We start from the raw sequence: 21,550 nt of genomic DNA on the forward strand, positions 1-21,550 counted from the left end.
AAATCTGGCCATGCAGTTAAAAATTGTTGAGACACAGTTGCAGTTGGCACAGCTCAAAAGCGATGTTGAATCAAGCAGACAGGATCAGACACAGCCAGACAGCACATCTGAGAGCAGAAATTGTATTCTCCTCTTAATTTTTATTTCTGTTTTTCAGTGTTGTGAATAGCCCTTATTCACGATATCAGCCATATTTGAGGGCGCCTAGGTGTTGTCAGGAAAATATTACATTCACATAGTCACTCAGGGTGCAAACAGCTTGATTCGTGGTAAATTTGAGTTCAGTTCTAATGTAAACAAAGCTTTGTCGACTCTGGTTTTTGCAAATTTTCAAAGATTTCTTATAGTTAATTTCCACTTTACGGTATCATATTTATATACTTGTCCAATATTCTATCAAGACAGGAAAAAAGGACGATGTAAAGTATATATGAAATAATTCATATTTGAACTGCGGTAGTAGATGAAAGTGAAGTATGATCATCGCAGTAAATTTTCCAACTTAAGCAACTGGAAAGAAGAAGCCTGAAAAAAATCAGGGCTTCAACGGGATTCGAACCCGTGACCTCCGCAATACCGGTGCGATGCTCTACCAACTGAGCTAAGAAGCCACACATTGGGAGCGAGGTCAATTAATTGAGTTCATATCTTCCCAGGAAAAAAGGACCGTTGTGCGGTTTACGGATGTAACAACGATCGAAGATATCTGGACAGGTAAGTACTCCAGTGATGGTTTTCAGTTCTTCCACAAGTTTCAATTTAATGATAAATTGTTTTCGTACAATGTCTTTGCTTTCCATAGGTACATATATAAGGCAGAGAAGAGAAGAATACACTTTTATTGCTGCTCTAATTCCAAATTGTACAATAAATGGTCACAGCTCATCAACAGGAAAGACCTCAAAGTCACCAAATTTACCAAGGTTTGCTCCAACCACTTCAGTGCTGGCAAACCTACAAAACAGTATCCACTTCCAAATTTATATCTCAAGGGATATTTGTCAAATGAAAGTTCAACAAAAAAAAAACCTCCGACAGCTCAAAATGAAATTCCATGCAAAAAGAAAAAGAGCTGGGCACCCTTGAAGTGTATGACATCTGGAGAAAGAAATGAAGTTCAGAATCCCCAGATAAGGAAAATAAGGAGCCACGGACAGATTTCCAAGGTTTCAGTGAAAGTTTGTCTTTGTCTTCAGTAAATTACAGCAAAAAAAGTGAAATTTTAGCCTTGGATGAATGTGTCCAAGATGCTACAAAGAAGCAGAAAAATGTAGACCCTCTTTTGGATCATTGCTATCAGGACCTGAATGAAAGAACAAGTGGGTGTGCTTGGTCCATTCCAAAGCACTGGAAAAGTTGAAAATTTCCATGGACATGTCAATTTTAATTTACAGTATGTAAAACTGGATTTACACTCTTTGTAAATTACAATTTACATGTCAGGGTTTTGTAAAATAAAACTACAGGAAATTTACACCTTTTAGTACAGTATGTAAATGTTCTGTTAATAGTGATTTACATTGTCTTTCTCGACAATGATCATTTGAAGAACATGTAAAAACCTGTAAAATATTTTACGCAATTTCACAGTATCTGCCTTTGTAAAAAACATGTAAATTGCTTTGCTAAGCCATGTGGGAAACGTGTAAATAATTCAACCGAATGCTGTAAAAAGTCCGGAAATGTTATGTTTGTAACCCTGTAAAAACCATGTAAACAAAAAAAGGGGGCCTGTAAGAAACATGTAAAAACCATGTAAATGAAAAAAGGGGGCCTGTAAGAAACATGTAAAAACCATGTAAATGAATAAAGGGGGCCTGTGAGAAACATGTAAAAACCATGTAAATAAAAAATGGGGGCCTGTGAGAAACATGTAAAAACAATGTAAATGAAAGAAAGGGAGCCCATAAGAAACATGTAAAAACCATGTAAATGGAAAACCTAGAAGTTGCACGGGTGCGGTGGGGGGCTGTAAATAGCCTGTTAAAAACATGTGAATTTAAAAGGGGGACCTTGCAAAGGTTGTGAAAACAATTTAAATGAGATAATGGGGGCTTTTTGAAAAACTGTAAAGACCATGTTAATGTAAAATGGAGACTCTTAGAAAAAAAAAATATAAATTTAAGAGAAGGAAAGAGCCCTGGTGACTAAGTTTTGAACTGATGCGGAGTTAGGTTAGGTAGGGAACCATCAGGAGTACCCAACGACCATTTTCTCTAAAATGCCTTTAAACCGTGTTTTAGGCTATCTGGAGTACTTTCAAAGCTCTGTAGGTTAATTTTAGGTTGCGCTAAAAAAATTTATCTGTTGGGTTATTCTAGAGGAACTTGAGTATTCTTGAACTTATTTGGGCTTTTTTGTCCATTTCCCGAAAACATCAGGTCTTATCGTCTTTCCGAAAATGATAGCTGACTTTTTTCGGTATCCAAAATGACATTTTTATCAATCCAGAAACAACAGACGTTAAATTTCTCATATCACAAAAGTTCGAGGTCACAATTGTGCTCCTGAACCGTTGAGAATGAACGAAATATCATCGATTTAGAGCGTTAAATATTCTGAAACATGAACATTCTACAAGTAGGATTAATACAACTAAGTCTGCCCTTGCATGTTCACAATTTTGTTTTTTTGGTGATTTCTACTGTTTTGTGCTCTCATTGCCATCACTGTTATCCCAGTCCCTTCATAAGAGCATAGCAGCCTTGTGAGTGCCCGATCTCCAACAAGCGGGAATCAGCGGTCTTCATGTTAGGTACCATGTTCTCTTGCTTCTCCCGCCATTTTGGGCAGTTCGTTGGAACTTGCGTCGAACTCGAGCACTGTTTTAGTGGGCCAAAATCCACTCTACCTTCACTTTGTCACCGTGCACGGTTTCAAGACAAAGTTTTCCGTTACCCAGAAGCTGAAGATAGCGATTACAGGCAACAACAACAACAGGTAAGCAATTTTTGTATAAATTGAACGAGTAGAGTAAAGTAACGTCAAGATACATTTCGTTTTGCCTTTGGTTGTGAATATGTCATTATCAAGGAGAAGTTAGATTGCTTGTGGAATCGACTTTGGTGATGTTTACCTGCCGTGCATAAACAGCTTTACTATCTGTTATTATCCGTTCTCGATAACTGAATAAGAGCATGCGACATTTGCTATTGGCTTATATGCACCTTATGATTGGTTCTGATGCATGCTCTTGTAAGGTTATGTTGCCCTCTGATGTGAATGCTAGTAAGCTAAAATGTAATGTGCCATCTTCAGCAGAGAAATTTCTCTTATGCTAGTGTAAGTATTCTGAAGTTACTCAAGTGTATACAGTAATGTTGTACCTACATGCAAGTTACAATATGCTGTTATACACAACTGTACATGGACATTGCACCCACTGGTACTGATAGTAAGTTAAATGTTGTGGAATTTTCTTTCACACACACACAAAAAAACTAAGATATTCTATAAAGAGGTATACATGTACCTTAAACTGTCATGAAAACTACACAGGACTTGAAAAAAAGGAAGAGTAACTTACCCAGGCAGGAAAATCTACTTGTCTTGGACAACACAGTATAGTCAATCGATTATTTGATACCAATCAATAGAAATTAGTCAATGATATCAGAAATCAATAAAAGGATTCGTCATGAGTCATCGATTGTGATCAAATTTTCAATAAGCATTATCGATTTTGCTGATACTAGCTTATCTTTTAAGCAACATTTAATAAGAAAGAAATGAACAAAAGATATGAAGTGAAATATGAAATCATGAATACAATTGCATAAGAACATAACATTGTATCTTGTAAACAGAATATTTTGCTGGCATACATGTATCGGGGACTATGTTTTGGGGGTCTTTGGTAGTGCCTTTGAAATCTACATAAAAAAGTTACAATCAAACATTGTGTTGAGGGACACAGTTTTTCTACAGTTTATGTGAACTAACAAAGAGAGACCAACTTTCTGTTGATTCTCTAACGACTGATAAATCTGGTAAAATCAAATTGATAACTTGAAAATTCTCTAGCATGTGAGTATGAATTTCTTTCAATTGATTGATGACACTGACAACACTAACATTAATTTCAATTTATTGATTTATATCAATTTATGGATCGATTTCAATCAATTGCCTTATGCTGGGATGACCAGACAGCACTTTAGAGCCCTGTTACAGCTGTACATTTTACTTGTATGAAATTGGGGTCTTACCAAATACCTGTAGGTTTCATGTGCCATGCATCTGTTCAGTAGTAGCAGGGCAGGAAAAAAATTGTAAGTCACTTGCCCAGTGGGCCAGTCAATTTCAGTTTTCACTTGCCCCCACTTAAATACTAGTTGCCAATGTGGTGGCCAGTAAGGAAATCAGAGGACAATTGCAAATGAAGTACACTCGGATTCCTAAATAATTCTTGCTTTCAACCTAATAATTAACTAATCTTTAGGTCTTAAGTTTTGAAATGGAATGAATGGAAATTATCATTTATCAAGCTGGCATTTTTAGCCAGACTCACAAGACTACTGAGGCTACATTGTAATTTCACTTGCCCACCAGGCCACTGAACTTCTATTTTCACTTGCTCAAGAGCAAAATTTACTTAGCTGAGGAAATCAGATCTGGGTTTTTTCCTGCCTTGAGTAGATCACAGATAACATCGAAACGTGATGAAAACAAAAAATATTCACATAAGCCATTACCAGAGTGTGTCACAGAATCTGTTAATTTTTCAGCAGAGTCTGTCACTGATGTTCTTACCACATTTTGATGTCTTTTGTGATCTATTGCTGAACAGATGCACGGCAACATGGAATCTATCTGCTTTGCAATACATAACAAAGAAACAAAAACAAATGGGTAAAGGTAAAGAATGCGATGTCACTGATGCGTTGGCCAACACGTTGGTCGACACACCACCAACACATCACCGACACACTACCAACGTGTTGGTCGGCAAATTGTCGATGTGTTGGTCGACACACTACCGACGCGTCGGCCAACACTCTACCGACGCGTTGGTCGAAATATTTTCCCTTTTTAACTATTATTTTGTTATCTCTTTCAGTTGGAAGCAAGAACAACTTCATAAGAAAGGATGAAAATGTGATAGCTAAATAGCCGCCATTTTTAAAATGAAACACTAGTACCGAGGTCTTCTCGATGTTTTGTCCAGGGTCAGTTACCAAAGGGAGTTTATTAGCAAGTCGGCCGACATATTGATCTCACCGACATGTTTATTTTTCGTTCATTCGGAAGTTTATACTCTTTATTAATCATTGACTTTTTAATATGTGGTGGCTCCTAAAGGAGCCGTTTTTAATTGCAATTTTACTGCAGTGGAAACTGTTCAGCGATGTCTTCCAGCAACTGCTCAAATGCTCTGTCTTTCCCGAACTTCCGGAACCAGGTGAACTCATCCAAGTAGCTGGGTATGTATTCATACAGGGTACCACACATCCACTTCAACTTCTTCTTGACCAAGCCCACACGCCTTCGATGGTATTGGTGTGTGCACCACTGTCGGGGTCAACAAAGTTTTTGGAGTGATTCACTGGTAGATGGATGTATCCTAGCTGGTTGAGTGGTATGTACGGAGTGAATTGATCTGAGTAGATGACAGCTCCCGGTCGGATATGTGTAGTGATGAGACGATGAACAAGTGTCTCTCTAGTTCGGTCGGGAACACGGAAGAGCAGCACTTTCTGCGATCCTCGCTCCACTACTCCAAACACCCACGGACCTTCCGAGACTCTCCCTCTCTTATACTTTCTCTTGGCACCAAACTTCGACTCGTCTATTTCCACGGTCTTCCCTAAACCTCCAAGCTTAATTCCAGCATTCAGGACTTTGTTGCAACAGATTGTTCTCAGCTCACTCAGTGCACGGATCACAGTAGGCTTTGAAAGGCTGGTAAGTCGAGCGATTTTGCTTCCCGAAATCTGCATAGCCCAGAGGAACATCAGATGCAGCCAGGTCCTACAAGAATCCACTGTTTAGTGATGTGCAGTTCTTGTAGTGGCGACAGTCGCAAATGTGACTGTGAGCAGCCACCAGCGAAAAAACAGAAGACCAAGAGGGGAAGGAGGGCAGCAGAAAAGGAGCAGCCGCAGGTAGCTGCAGCCCCAGGGTCTCCAGAAGCTGAGCCTAACTACAGATCCATTTGCGACCTTTCACGCAAAACGTGCATTAACGACTTTCCGTTACACGGGTGAAACGAACGGCCATCGAACGGGTTACAAACGGGTCACCAAGCCGTTTGAAACGGGTTTCAATGAGTGTTCGAACGGGTGATTAAGTATTCCGAACGGGTAGCCTAGCCGTTCGAACGGCTCAGGAAAAATTGCGAACGGGTAGCCTAACCGTTCGAACGGCTCAGGAAAAATTGCGAACGGGTAGCCTAACCGTTCGAACGGCTCAGGAAAAACTGCGAACGGGTAGCCTAACCGTTCAAACGGCTCAGGGAAAATTGCGAACGGGTAGCCTAACCGTTCGAACGGCTCGCAAAACATTCCGAACGGGTAACGAAACAAACCGTTCGACCGGCTCAAAAAATTTCGAACGGCTCATAAAAGACTTTCGAACGGGTGATCTAAACGTTCGAACAGCTCATGAAATCTTCGAACGAGCAGTCACGAACGGCTTAGAAACTTCATGATTATAATTCGTTTAGTTTATTTCGAATGGTGCCGTGCCGCTACACATCTCACTTAAAATAATTTCGAGCGGATGGCTGTTAATCATTGAAACTGCTCCTGTTACTACTTTATTTCACCACTGAAAGCCAAAGAAAGTAAACCTGAAATGCAGAGAACATTCGTCACTGAGTTTGCTGAGGCGGATCTCGAAAGAAAATCAACGGCGAATGCAAACTTGGTAAGTATTTGCGGTGATGTTTTTTCTAGCTTTTTTACAAAAAAAAAATACCCCAACTTTCTGTTTCTAACAGTTCCCGATACATTTTCAAATTGTATGCTATGCTAACCCTTACTTTTGACTACGACTCAAACGCATTGCCATCAGTTCAGTTCGGCTGCGTGTCTCTACACCGATCTCGATAAATTTGCATAGAAGTTACACAACAGTGACAGGTAACGCAACACCAGACCCGCGGCGTGAAATGAGATTGTTTGGAATGGCTTTTTCTCTCTGGAATGTTCCTTGTGGCAAAGGCTAAAAATACATCGTATTTACTGGGAAGTGTAACCCAAATTTTACAACAAGCAAGCTTCTCAGTCGACGGAAACAAGCACAGGACTTCGCATGCATGACAAAAGCGTGACTCAGTTTTCACGCATAGTTAATGTTTGAAACTTAATGCAAATTCAGGGCGTCACAACAACATCGTTGTTATCTTACCTGCTCAGTGCATGCTGCCGTCTTACAGATTTCATTCAGTGGATTCTCTTTGAAATAAGAGGAATGCACAAGGCAGACTCATGAGATTTCGGTGTCCAGAAAATCATTTACAATGTATGTGCTTATCACAACCATAGTTATACCGGTAACGTTTATTTTACCGCATTGTAAACAGGGTAGAATTTGAGAAGTTCGCTTCTATAGGCGACTTTCAAGTTTCCTTGACTACCGTATGTTTAGAAACGCAAAATATATTTTCTGCAAGAGCTCTTCGCCTGTAATAATAACTTTGCGAGAAGTTTTTAAAATTTACAACATCGTAGTTCTCATTTGTTTACACAAGCAGCGGTTCAGTGTGAGCTTTGAACGAAAGTTGTCTTCGCTCACAGATCACGCAAGAAGAAAACGAAAACAGCACTTCTGAATCGGCATTCGGAAGCAAAAACCGTTGGATCCCAGGCTAACTACACCGTAGTTCGATTTTTCTGCGTGGACTGTTTCTTCATGAGCTTCATTATTTGGAGATATTTTGTGATTGTCGCGTAATCTGCTAGCAGACTGTTCAAGTGATCGAAGGGCTTTTTTCCTTAGGTGACATGAACACGCGAGTACCCGAACAGGTTAAGACAACCGCTCGTATGCCTAGATATTTTTATTCCTGAATGGATGATCAAAGCCGTTCAACGTTTTACTGAAGTCGTTTGAACAGATGGATGTTCCAGCGAACGGGTGAGCAAGTCGTTCGAACGGTTGGATGTTTTTAACAAACGGGTGAGCAAGTCGTTCGAACGGTTGGATGTTTTTAACAAACGGGTGGGCAAGTCGTTCGAACGGCTGGCGTTTTTATCGAACGGGTGAGCAAGTCGTTCGAACGGCTGGACGTTTCTACCAAACGGGTGAGCAAGCCGTTCGAACGGATGCAAATTTTTTTGAACGGATGACCCAGGTCGTTCGAACGAATGCAAATTTCTTTCAAACGGCTTCTAAACGGAATTCCGTTCGAAAACGGAAAGTCGTTATAGCACATTTTTGCATGAAAGGTCACATTTGTCGACAGCTGCAGCAGAAAAATCAACAACTTGGCAAGGCCTACCAAGATCTGAAGGCCCAATTCGACGAGCTCGAAGACAGTTGCCAAGAGAGGGAGGAGCAGGTAGCTCAGGCTCAACAGGACGCTGACGAGATGGCAGACTTGGTCCGGCAGAATGAACAGCGTATCGCCGCCTACAAAGAGCAGTTGAAAGAAAGAGATGACTGTATTAAGGCTCTGGAGCAGCAGCTACGAACTTTGCAGAACTCCTCAGAGCCATCAACTGGAACTAATCATGAAGCTGCTGCGAAGGTTGACCGGAACGACCTTGCGGAAATCCATCGACGATACAAGGCAGTGCTCTCAATCCTGAACGAAAAGAAATGTAGCCTGAACAACGCTTACAGACTCCCACGCACAGCACGCAGCACGATCAGAGACTTCCTCGGCATAGCAGAGCTGTGAATTGTCAACGAAGTGACATACGAAAGCACCTTGGAGAGGCTGGGAGACCCGAAACTTTCAGTGAAAAGGATCGAGCATGAGTGTCGAAGGCAGCTGGGTGATCTGTTGCCGTTGGTGAAACGACTTCGCATCGCGAAGCTGTTACCGCTGGCGTTGGAGGATGCCTTCTATTCCTAGAGGGCTCTGTCAACAACAAAAAAACGGCTCCTTTAGGAGCCACCAAGTTTGAAAAAATCAATGACCAACTCAATAAAGTTTAGCTTAATAAATAAAGATAAAGTCTCCGCCGATGCGTCGCTCGACAGTTGGCCGACGCGTTGCCCGACAGTCGGCTAACGTGTTTGCCGAAGTGAGAACTGGGTTCTAATAACAGTTGTCGTAATGGGAACTGGGTTCTAAGAGCACGAAAAACAAGATGGCGGTCAAAAGTAAACTTCTTATTTTTATATCATAGTGAAAGTTTTCCATCGAAGGCATGTCAGTTCAGTTTGGAAAAGGTACGTTTAGCCTTGCAATAATTCAAAAAGGCTCAAATGAGTCACCGACACGCCACTGACGCACCACCGACGCAGTTTGTACGTTACAAGGTTAAAAAGTGGCTGATGCGTCGGTCGACTGTTGGCTGACTGTCGACCGACGCGTCGGCCAACACGTCGGTAGGATCGGATTCTTTACATTTACCAACAAATGTTTATGACATCATCTGTACCTTTGTCCACCAATAGAGCATAAGTGCATGTAAGAAACAATCAAATTGTGCCTGCAAATAACTTGACTTATTATTTAAACATTGTTTGATAGGAGTTTGATTTATTGTGCATGAATATTACAGTGTAGAAGATAGTTAACACTGAATATTTACTGCCACAGATTTTGAGTTTAGTTCTTCTGCACCCTCTGACATTCAGTGTCTTCCAATCAGAGATGCAAAGTTTTTGTCACACAGCAGCTACAGATGTAGATATAAGATCTGTTTGATTGATGAATATTCAGGGCTCAAAATAATGGCCAGTCAACGGCAATGTCTGGCCAGAATGGTGACTTCACCGGCCAAAAACTTCACTCACTGCTCATGTTGACCAGTCATGTCATGTTGAGATGGTCACGTTGTTCATTCTTGAATAAACAATCAAATCCCCAACTGTTAATCTGAGAGTTTTGATCTTGATTTGATAGATTGGTGAGGAAAGGAGGCGGTGTAGCAGTGTTTGTCAGTGAGTCAATTAATGCTGTGCGCCGATCTGACCTCGAGATTGATGAATCTGTTTGGATTGAGATTTTTCTGCCTAAATCAAAAAGCATACTGTTTGGAACATTTTATCGGCCACCTTCAGAGTCAGATAGCCAGCCTGACGAAGATTATTTGGCTCGCTTTTACAACAGCCTGGACTCTGCCGTGGCTGAGGGAAAAGAAATTATTGTAAACGGGGACTTCAACTGTGATTATTTGCCTAAGAAACCAAGCTCTGAAACCAAAAAGTTGAAAGAGATTTTTAAAACCTTTGGTTTAACACAGTTGATTAATGAACCAACACAGTCTACGTCAACCACCGCTACACTTATTGACCTGTTTGCCACCACAAATCCACGAAACATTTCTCGAGCCGTAGTTGCTGAATCCTGTCTGAGTGATCATGATATGCTAATTTCAGTTCGAAAGATAAATAACTTCAAAGAACAACCTCGTGTGATAAAGTGCAGGAATTATGCTAAATACGATCCAACTAATTTCTGCAGTGATTTGAAGAAAATCCCCTGGGATGATGTGTTGAGTTCGACTAACGTCGAAGAAGCCTGGTCTTTGTGGAAATGCAACTTTACGGCTGAATGTGACAAACATGCTCCACTAATCGACAAAAAAGTTAGAGGACGTAATTGTCCATGGCTTACACTGGAAATCAAACAGATGATGAGAGCTCGGGATGCCAGTCTCAAGAAATATCGTAGATCAAAATTAGACACCGATTTGGCCGCATATCGATTACTCCGAAACAAAGTCAGTGCAAGGATTAAACGTGCTAAGGAAAGCTATAGTAGATCACTACTTGAAGAGAACAGCGGCGATTCTGAATCTTTCTGGAGGTCTGTGAAGAAAATAATGCCGGACACGAAACAGAAATCTATTCCGACCTGTATCAAGGCAGAGGGCAAGATTGTTACTGATAAACAAAGCATTTCAGAATTGTTTAACACTTACTTTACTTCTGTTGTGAACAAGTTATTTGAATCATGCCGGTATGCAAGACCAGTTTTTAATTCTACAACCGAGGAGCTGTTTACAAAGAATCATTTTGAGTTCACAGCAGTGGGTAAACCGTTTGTGCTTAAGCAACTTAAATGCCTAAAACTCAAGAAAGCTACAGGTCCAGATGGTCTACCTGCTAGACTTTTAAAGGACAGCGCAGTTGTGATAGCTGACTGTGTAAAACATTTGATAAATCTTTCTATTGAAACTGGTGCAGTCCCGTCTGAATGGAAGCAAGCAAAGGTTGTACCCTTGTTCAAATCTGGAAACAAAGATGATCTGGACAATTACAGGCCTATATCAATTTTACCGATCTTGTCGAAAATTCTGGAGAAAGCTGTCTTCCATCAGCTACATAGCTACCTATCAGAAAACTCTCTTCTCTCGCCTTATCAATCGGGGTTTCGCGCAAATCATTCAACTCAGTTGGCCGTTACCTTCCTTACAGATAAAATTCGTGGTCATATGGACAAAGGGCTATTGACGGGGGCAGTGTTTATTGACCTGAAAAAGGCTTTCGATACTGTTCCTCATGACGGTCTTTTAAACAAGTTGTACAGATATGGAATTCAAGACCAGCCTCTCGTGGTTTGAGAGCTATCTCACTAACAGGACTCAGAGAGTGTCCATTGAAAATCACCTTTCTTCTGCCGCCAACATCAGTAGCGGAGTACCTCAAGGTTCCGTGTTAGGGCCTCTCTTGTTTATTCTTTACATAAACGATCTTCCTTTGGCCGTTGGTCTGTCTAGTGTTATGTTATATGCCGACGACACCGTTATTTTTACTGCTGCTTCAAACATTGACCAACTACAGCTGAACTTAAGCCTTGATCTCAATAACGTCTCTAACTGGTTAACAGCAAACGGTCTTTTCCTCAACCTAAAGAAAACTGAGTATGTTTTATTTGGAACTCGGCAAAGGCTAGTCAGATCTGAATCTCATAGTCCGCTTTGCATGGAAGGAAAGGAAGTCAACCAAGTAAAGTCGTTCAAGTACCTAGGAGTCTTGCTAGACGAGTGTTTATCTTTCAACGATCACATAAGCTATTTAAGGTCAAAAGTTGCTAGCAGACTTGGCCTCCTGTCACGATTACGAGGTTGTTTAACCACGGAAGCAGCAAATAAGATCTATTTGTCCACGGTGCTTCCGATATTAAGCTATTGTGATACGTGCTTTTGCCCTCTGGGAAGCACTAACAGAAAGACTCTTGAACGCCTGCAACGACGAGCTGCGAAAATCGTATACGGTTTTAAACCTGACATAGCCACGGAAACAATACTCGAGAACCTACGCTGGCCCTCTCTTACAAAAACCATGGAAAAGCACTGTGCACTGTTAGTTAACAAGTGCTTGGTCGGAGAAGTTCCTCTATACTTTAAAGACTATTTCCTGTTACGCTGCCAGAGCGACAACCAACATGTTTTTAACAGATGCACTAGATCGTCAATCACTGACATTATACTTCCTAAATTTCATTTAGATGTCGCTAAAAAGTCTTTTTATTATCATGGTGCATGCACATTTAATAGCCTTCCAACGAACATAAAGATTTTACCACCTAAGGAACGTTTCAAGGCTATCTCCGATTTTTTTTCTTAGGTTATTTTTTAGAACATTTTCAATTCTATATCCAATTTTTATGAGAACGCTATTACCTTTTTAAGCTTTTAAATTTTTTAAACATTTCAGCGTATCTTTTAAAGTAGTTAGTTTTTTTATAGATATATATTATTTATACATGCTCTTTTTATTTTACGTTATACAGGGCCCCCGTTGATACCAGTCCTGCGACTGAAGGGGTCACCCTGTTTAAATATTGATTATTATTATTATTATTATCTCTTTTTTGTTATGACCCCTCACGAAAACATACACCAATGCATATCTGTTCTAACGGCTAAAGACCATCCGCTTGCTGTTTGTCATGCGTACAAGATTGTTAGGAATGCCACTTGAGCGACTGGGGTTAAATCCGTTCAGAAAAATATTAAGCCAATTTTTAAATGGTCTAGCAATGACTGGAACAAACAAATTATATTTGTGGGTTTAATTAGGCTAACATTACGTGTACTTGATTTTTTTGTAAATATCTTGACCGGTCAGAAACGGAACGTGACCAAGCTAAAATTACTTTGGCTGGTCAACATGACCGGCTACAGTCCGATTTCAAAGGTCACGGTATAAATTGGAATGATAAGAAATAAAATAATAACTCCAGTATAAAATTCGCTGATTGATATCATACACAGAATTTGCTGATTCATACACGGACATAACTTATCTTATTTAACAAAATGTTTTATGTTGCTTGTAGGATGAAGTAAAATTGAGAGTGGTCAATACATGCATATTCCTTGGCATTGATGCTTGATCAGGAAAAAAGCAGCAACTGAGAATTCTATAGTACTTATGACTCTATAAGGGGTCCAAGGCCCATTTCGTGAAGGCCCCGGAAACTTTTCAAGCCCACAAAGCCATCTGTAATTGAGCTGTGTCTAAAAACTAAGAGCTGTATATGCCTGAAACATCTTGTGTGAAGGGAATCTCTGGTCATATTGAGAATAGGCGAATAAAACAGCTCTGCAAACATAAGATTTCAAATTTTGGTATGGCTTTCTGGGTGTGAAAACTTTTTGGGACCTTTGAGAAATGGGCCCCTGGTGCATTACAGTCTAACATGGTGACCTTCAACACTTTGATATGCTCTGGCAGCTTTCTGGCACAAATTCAAGCACTTTAAACATTATTTTTAATGCTTTGAAGTATCACCTACCTGTGTTAGTGAATTAACATTAAATTTAAATATCTTAGATTGCTAGGTTGATACTTATTGTTCAATACAGCAGCTATAAGATTTCATCATAAAGAGCAAAGGCTATGTTTACATGTATGTAGTACCAGAAAAATAATTTATTAACTTATGTTGTGTTATGGGAACTATGGTACTAGATAGGCCTTTCAATTTCAACAGGCCCCTGTGAATTGTTTGGGTTTTTTTACAGTACAGTTTTTTATCACAAAAAAATTAAAGTTTGGATCTTCACCAGTCTGAATATTGTTTACAGTGAATGTTTTGTCAGGGGTCCAAAATGTTTGCACTGTTTGGATTCCGTACAGTTTTGGAAAAAGAAGGAAACTGTGACTTTGTAGACATAGCCTAAAAGATGTCAGAGGCCTTGTTTTATGTTATGCAATGTAGTATTCCTTTGGCATGAATGTTTTTATGATGAATTTAAAATGTCAATCTCTGTCTTGTGGTGAATGTTTTTTCTTTCTATCTTCTGTTATTTCAAAAGAACAATTCACTCTATGAAAAAAGTTGATCAGTACTTCACACTTACATTGCAGTAATTTTCATAATTAGGTAAAGTCTACATATGAGCCATGTGGCCCAACAGGCTGGAGCTTATCCTGCTTTCTGTAGCAGGAAGCGACTAGGACTATTTCTACTCCCCCTGGATGAGATGCCAGTCCATTGCAGGGTTACCCCACCATTAAATTTGCTGGTACCCACTTATACACCTGGGTGGAGAGGCACTGAGAGTAAAGTGTGTTGCCCAAGAACACAACAGAATGTACCTGCCTAGGGTTTGAACCCAGACCGCTCGATCAGGAGTTGAGTGCACTACATGTAACTACAAGGCCATCGTGCCTCCCACATTTTTCATAATAATTATTAAGGCTAATTTAATCTTACATTAATTACTTAGTGAGAAAAAGCAGTTTATTCATTCATTTTATGACAAGGTATTATCATTATGTTACATTTGACTTTGTGAATTTAGTGTATATTTAAGACAGTTATCCATTCGTAAACAATTTTAATTTAGTAATACACCTACATTGCAAAATTTTTACTAGTTGTAGCTGACAACAGTATAGTTCTTAATCATTTTATTATTTATGAATTAAATAGAGCTGAATATGACATGGTTTCGCACAATCTTGAAAAGGTCTTGAATTTTAGTAGTCTTCTTGAAAAGTGCTTGAATTTGGTTAAAGGAGTTCAGTCATGGTATTTTGAAATATTTTGGCCATGCACAAAGTTACATTTAAGTCGTCTTGTTGTGGATAGAAAGAAAAGACAACACGTTTTATTTGTTGCAATGTATACATTGTAAACCTTATTCGTGGCATATAAAAACTATTTGAATTTTATGGAGTCTACTGATTGCAATAAATTTCTGTTTCTTTATAAATTTGCATATTTTCTACTATTATAATTAAGGTCAACAGATTTGATTACAATAAAACAGTCCATTCCATGCATTTTTCTTCAAGTTATTATTTACAAGTTATTTATTGTACAGGCTCCCTTTTTCAATTTACATGTTATTTGCGGGCTCCCTTTTTCAATTTACACGTTATTTACAGGTTCCCTTTTTCGATTTACATGTTATTTACAGGCTCCTTTTTTGATTTACATGTTATATACAGACTCCTGTTTTCATTTTCTATGTTATTTACAGCCTCCCTTTTCTTATTTACATGTTGTTTACAGCCTCTCCTTTTTTATTTACATGTCATTTACAGTATTTTGGCAACCTCCCTGTATTAAATTTACATGTTATTTACGGGTTCCCAGGTTGAATCACAAGAAATTTACAGGCTATTTACAGTATTTGCAGGAACAGTTTACATGTTATTTACATGATCTTAGCCCTTTGCTTTGAAACATTTACAGTGTTTTCTTCATCGTTTACGTGTTTCACTTGAAATATTTACATGTTTTTTACATGAAACCTCCAAAACATGTAAAAGGGGAAAAATCATGTAAATTATTCTTTACAGTCTCTTTTTGATTATTTACATGTTAAGTACATTTATTTACATACTCTGTAAATTTTCAACTTTTCCAGTGAAGCCTTATGATGAGTGAGCTCACTGTAGTAAACTAAGAGATCAAATTACAAAGTTTCAAAAGGACGTGGAGCAGCTTCGAACTCTCATAACTACTCTTCAGGAAGAGAACAAAAGAATTCAAAGTAGAAGGCTTACCATCAAGGACATTGAACACTCTGACCACCTAGTACAACCGTACAATGGATTACAAAATGCAAAGGTGTTTAAACTATTAGCAGATAAACTGCGAGACAATGCAGCACGGTTGCATTATGTAAAAGGCTCTGGATCAAACACACTACAGCATCACCAGCTGGAAGAAAATAGAACGAAGCCTGGCCTAGGCAGGAAAACTTCTGTGGAAGGAGATTTTTTCATGACCTTACTTTGCCTAAGACAGGGACTTACAGTGGGAGACCTTGCTTTTAGAATGAAAGTGTCCCAACCAACAGTTTTATAGAATTGTGACCACATGGATATCCTTTTTGTCAAGGGAGATGTCACCACTTATTTACTGGCCAACACAGGAAGAGATTAAGTCATATCATCCTGAGTGCCTCAAGAGCTACCCAAATGTCAAAGCAATCATAGACTGGACTGAAGTATATATTCAACACCCATCACTGGCTGAAGCTCAGGCTCTGATTTATTCTAACCACAAAAGTACCAACACATGGAAACACATAAAGTTTTGAAATCCACTAAAATTGATTACAATGACTACCTCTTCTGAACACTGCCCATCCATGTGGCAAGAATAGAACCAAACTTTAACAAAAATTCAAGAAAGCCAATTTAAGTCACATTTATGCAATCAAGCTAAGTGTTTCCGAGTACCACAAAGCTGTAACTAGGATTGAGATTTATTTTGTGCAAAAAGCGCTCTTTATTCATCTATCGTTGTCTTGATGTCTTTTACACTTTCTGATCTGGAATGTTTGAGTGACACAAATAGTGAAGCTTACAGACGGCACCACATGAAAACCAAACTTCCTGAGTATTTTGGAGATAAGATCGTGATAACAGATATTAACGGTAAGCCGAATGTTGTAACCTTTTGAACCACTGCTGCTGCAATTTTACAGGAGTTTTACGTACAGAAGGATGACATGGATATCGAAGAACAAAAAATGAACATCATCAAAACAGCAGCTAGGCTGATAAAAAACAACCTCAAATCACTTGCGACCTCAAGTGGCAACTACCCCACGATAGACAGCGATGCTAAATCTCATGTCCACTTTCTTCCTGCCTCACTTTCTGCATTTCTGGGAGTTCTCGTCTCAGAGAAAAATAATTCATTGAAGGTAGCGTCAATTGGGCAGGCCATTGTTCAAGCTATGCGGCCATGTGTCGTTATCGCACCTTTACAGATCGGGCTTGCAGTTCAGTTGCACCACAACTTCGCCTCGCGCTTCCTTACTGACACCTTGCATCACCACGGGTTTTGTTCATCTTACCAAGAAGTGCAAATGTTCAACCAGAATGCTGCACTTAGCCAGGGAACTAATATACCCTCTTTTAATGGCGAGTTTGTTCAGTACGCAGCCGACAATGTTGACCACAACTCTAGGACACTCGCGGTATGGGCATGATCACAGTTGTTGCGCCTGGTACTAAACACAATTGTAATGTCCCACAATGCAAAGTTACTGCAGAAGAAATCTCGACAACTGGAAGAGTAGAGATTCATCTATGTGGACCCAGTCAGGTAAATGTGGAGATCAAATACAATGATGTGGTTCTTGTACGAGTGGAAGACCCCACTTCGAATCTTGACATCCTGTGGAAGGTATCTCTACTGTTTGGCACCCCACATCCATCTTGGAGTGGCATGATGCAATCTGTTCACCAGGGAAGGCACCCGGGCAAGTCTTCAATTATGTTCCTTCCGATGATTGATATCAAGGCGACGATGTCACGTGTATTTCTTCCACCCGAACTTTGTAACTGAGCATGCCAAGGAACACGGAATTGCCAATCCCATCATCACATTTGATCAGCCTCTGTGGTTAAAGGCCTTTGACATAATACAGTCTGAACCAGCTGACAGCGATTTACGCAAAGTGATCATGCGTCTTGGTGCTTTTCATGTGGAGATGAGCTTTCTTGGAAGTATTGGCCATCTGATGGCGGGGTCCGGTTTATGAGAAGTTCTGGAACTGACTTATGCATCTAATGCGGTAGACCATATAATGACTGGAAAAGAAATTACTCAGGCTGTTCGTGTGCACCTCATCATGGACACCGCTTTGAATGCGCTGCTGCATTCGGAAGCTCTGGAAGTACCCATACCACTCTTACAACACACAGGTAATAGCCATTTATTTTGTCTATAAAGCGTATCTGGTTTGATTGTCATTTCTTATTTTCTTGTTACTTTTTATTTTGTAGTTTCTGAGGAAAATTCCATAATTTGCCACGCGAATGGCAAAGATACAGTGGACAGAGACAATGAGAATGAGCAGCGAGGTAAAATTGACACGATACACTTTTACATGTCACTCAAATTAGACAGCAATTATGTCAAATTATTTTACATTTTATCATTTCAGGTAATGAGAGTACTGTTGCGTCTGAATTAGCTGATGAAATTTCCGAGTCAAGTATCGCCTGATCCCCTCATGCAGAAAGCACTCATAACAGTAAGTATCAGTTTAAAGTCAATTCTTTTACTTTGACAAGCGTTGCTAAAATAAAGACAATTTAATTTAATATTGCAGGCCACCAGCATCGTTTGGAGCCGACGCCTGAAGATATCCACTTGCAGGTTGGAATTTCAAAGATTGAAGAGGTGCGTGCATTGTTTGATAAGTTGACAGGAAAGAAAGTCTCAGCTGAAGAAGCAAGCACAGCAGATGTTCTGAGCAAGATTCAAGAATGCGTACGCAGAAAGAAAGACGTCCTTGCTGAGAGAAGCCGCACTGCAGCACTTTGGATTCAGTACCTAGAAATGGTGGACATATTGCGCTCCTTTCTCAAAGCAGAGCGAACAGCTAATTGGGAACTCCACCTCGAGGCATTGACAAGAATGCTGCCATATCTCGCTGGTTCTGGCCACAACTTGTACGTTAAGTGCGCTCAACTATACCTACAGTCGATGACGGACCTCCAAACAAAACATCCGGATGTCTACAGAAACTTTGCTTCCGGTCTTCACGTGGCAAGAAGGAGTGATAGGTTTTGGGCAGGTTATTGATTGACCTAATCATCGAGCAGGTTCTTATGAGAAGTCTGAAGACGAGCGGAGGCTTGACAAGAGGAAGGGGCCTAACGGAGCAGCAACATCTTATCTGGCTATTATCTATGCCGGCATGCGCCAAAACCAACCACAGTATCCAAGAGTTGACGGGAGTACAGTTTGATTCGGGCAAGCAAAACAAAGATATGTCCAAGGCAAGACAGGCAAGAGACACGAAAGACACAATGACCACCATCAGTACTCTGGCTGCACATAACCCTTTCTCTCCTGACAGTGACAGTCTAAGAAACATCATGAATGGGGTAAATGCCAATAGTAGTGTTAATGCTGATGACGCCAAATGTGTCGGGGAGATCCTGTCGTCAATGAATGGGAAGAGTCCCATGGATTACACATTCAAACGAAGTGCCCAGGTAATCACTATGGCATCGAAGTCCTCTGTGAAGATTAACAATGATCAAGTACAAGTTGACCCGCAACTTTTATTTCAGCGACTGATCATGGCCTGTGAAAACTCCCAACTTGCAGAATTATTTTGATACGAGCTCTGCAGTTATCCCACATCTCTTTTTGACTTCCCATTAACGCTTAGACAACCACAAAAACCAGTGCTAGCAGAAGCACTGTGGGCGAAGCTTTCACCAGAGGCCAAGACGTAGCCCGAAGGAAATGTCCAATATGTGTTGGATGGAGGTGCCCTTCTCCACCAAGTCCCATGGCCGAGAGGTTCTCCAACTTACAAGGAAGTGTGCGAGTTGTATTGCAGCTATGTGCGTAGGAAATACAGAAGAGCGATAGTGGTATTTGACGGGTATGACGAAATGTCAACTAAAGCTATGACACAGCAGAGGTGTGCATCAGGGAAGGTTGCTGCCACTGTCACCTTTACAGAAAGCATGTCCATCACGCTAAAGAAAGATAACTTTCTCTCTAACCCCAAGAACAAGCAATGCTCTTTCATGATGCTGAGTCAGGCTCTACAGAATGCAGGCTGCGTGACACACCACTCTGATGGTGATGCCGATCTAGTTATAGTGAAAACTGCTGTAGAGTCTGCCCAAACAGACCACGGTTCTTGTAGGGGACAACACAGATTTGCTAGTCCTCTTGTGCTATCATGCTTCTGAAGATGGCTGTAATCTCTATTTCAGACTAGAGCCAAAGGCAAACATGAGAGGGGCACGGGTTTGGCATATGAAGAAAGTCAAAGATCAGCTTGGTAGGGAAGTTTCCAGGAATCTCCTGTTTCTTCATGCCATGACCGGCTGCGACACAACCTTGCGCCTGTATAGAGTTGGCAAGGCAACGGCGCTAAAGAAATTTGAGAATGTACCATGCTTCAGAGAGCAAGGTAACACGTTCAGCTGCCATTCGGCTGTATCTGACGTTGTTGCTGCAGGTGAAAAAGTACTCGTGGCACTTTTCAGTGGGAAGCCAGGGGTTGGTCTTGACTCTCTCAGGTATCAGCGGTAGTTTGAGAAACTTGCAACAAAGACTTCTCATATACAGCCACAGAATCTCCCTCCAAGTGCAGCAGTGGCCTGATTCCACAGCCTGCGCATCTATCTACAAGTAAAGGCAGGGGGAGGATGCAGAGATGTTGATCGAGGACTGGGGATGGAAAGTAATTGGCAATTAATTGGTTCCTGTTGCGACGGACCTGCCACCTGCGCCAGACTTGCTTCTACAGTTAATCAGATGCAACTGTTTGTCTGACATCTGCACTATGAGGTGCATCTGCCATAAGAATGGTATGCAGTGCTCTCCAGCCTGTGGCCAGTGCAGGGTCCGCGTGCACTGACTCTACCACCGCCCTGGACTACGAAAGTGAAGATTCGGAAGACTTACTTGTATAGCATGTGTAGATTACAATTCAAGAATGACTCTATTTCTAGCGTGAAGATAAGGGCTAAACGTGTCTTGGAAAATGTAAACTTTCAAATAACTCAGCATTTTACAAGTTGTTCTTCTAAGAGTATGTTCTTAATTTTAAGGGAAAGGCATGAGTTATATTAATAAAACAGCCGTAAACAGCAACTTCCTGTTTATAGCCTGGTTTTCATGTTGCAGCAGAAAGCGAGTTAGACGTTGATCATATTTGGAGGCTTTCCCACGCTTGAATCTTTAGAGACTTTTAGTATGTTAATGTATAGGTTATTTCTAACTGGTTTACGATGAGAGAGCTTCTGTTGCAATTAGTACCAGGTCTGATTACAAAATGCCTGGACTATTAGTACGTTGAGACAGATATTACCATGTTTTCACCTGACGTTAAGAGAAAACAATAGCTCATTAGCGTAATTCTTTTGAACAGAGATATCACGCCCAATTTTCCTTGAAAATTTCATTATAGAATTAGGGACCCTATGTGCCTTTTTTTAATCATATTTTCACAATCCTCCCCTTGCAGATATA

General features: G+C 40.3%; 1 long non-coding RNA gene and 2 pseudogenes across 3 annotated transcripts; 2 read left to right on the top strand and 1 right to left on the bottom strand.

Annotated features, from left to right (window-relative positions):
• Positions 1 to 1,651: 1,651 nt before the first annotated feature.
• On the top strand, positions 1,652 to 14,848 carry LOC145481487 (uncharacterized). 3 transcript variants are annotated; one of them, XR_014048649.1, is made up of 2 exons: positions 1,652 to 3,282; positions 13,406 to 14,848. It is a non-coding gene; the product is annotated as an uncharacterized LOC145481487 (long non-coding RNA). The 3 variants fall into 3 exon arrangements; XR_014048648.1 differs by having other exon boundaries at positions 1,652 to 2,940; XR_014048650.1 differs by lacking the exon at positions 13,406 to 14,848 and having other exon boundaries at positions 1,652 to 2,940; positions 3,201 to 5,021.
• Positions 5,040 to 6,952, bottom strand: LOC145480422 (uncharacterized; annotated as a pseudogene).
• Positions 14,849 to 17,526: 2,678 nt separating the features above from the next.
• On the top strand, positions 17,527 to 21,101 carry LOC145481488 (uncharacterized; annotated as a pseudogene).
• The last annotated feature ends 449 nt before the right edge of the window (positions 21,102 to 21,550 follow it).

The sequence above is a fragment of the Orbicella franksi genome, chromosome 3 (assembly GCF_964199315.1).
Source record: "Orbicella franksi chromosome 3, jaOrbFran1.1, whole genome shotgun sequence".
Lineage (NCBI taxonomy): Eukaryota > Metazoa > Cnidaria > Anthozoa > Scleractinia > Merulinidae > Orbicella > Orbicella franksi.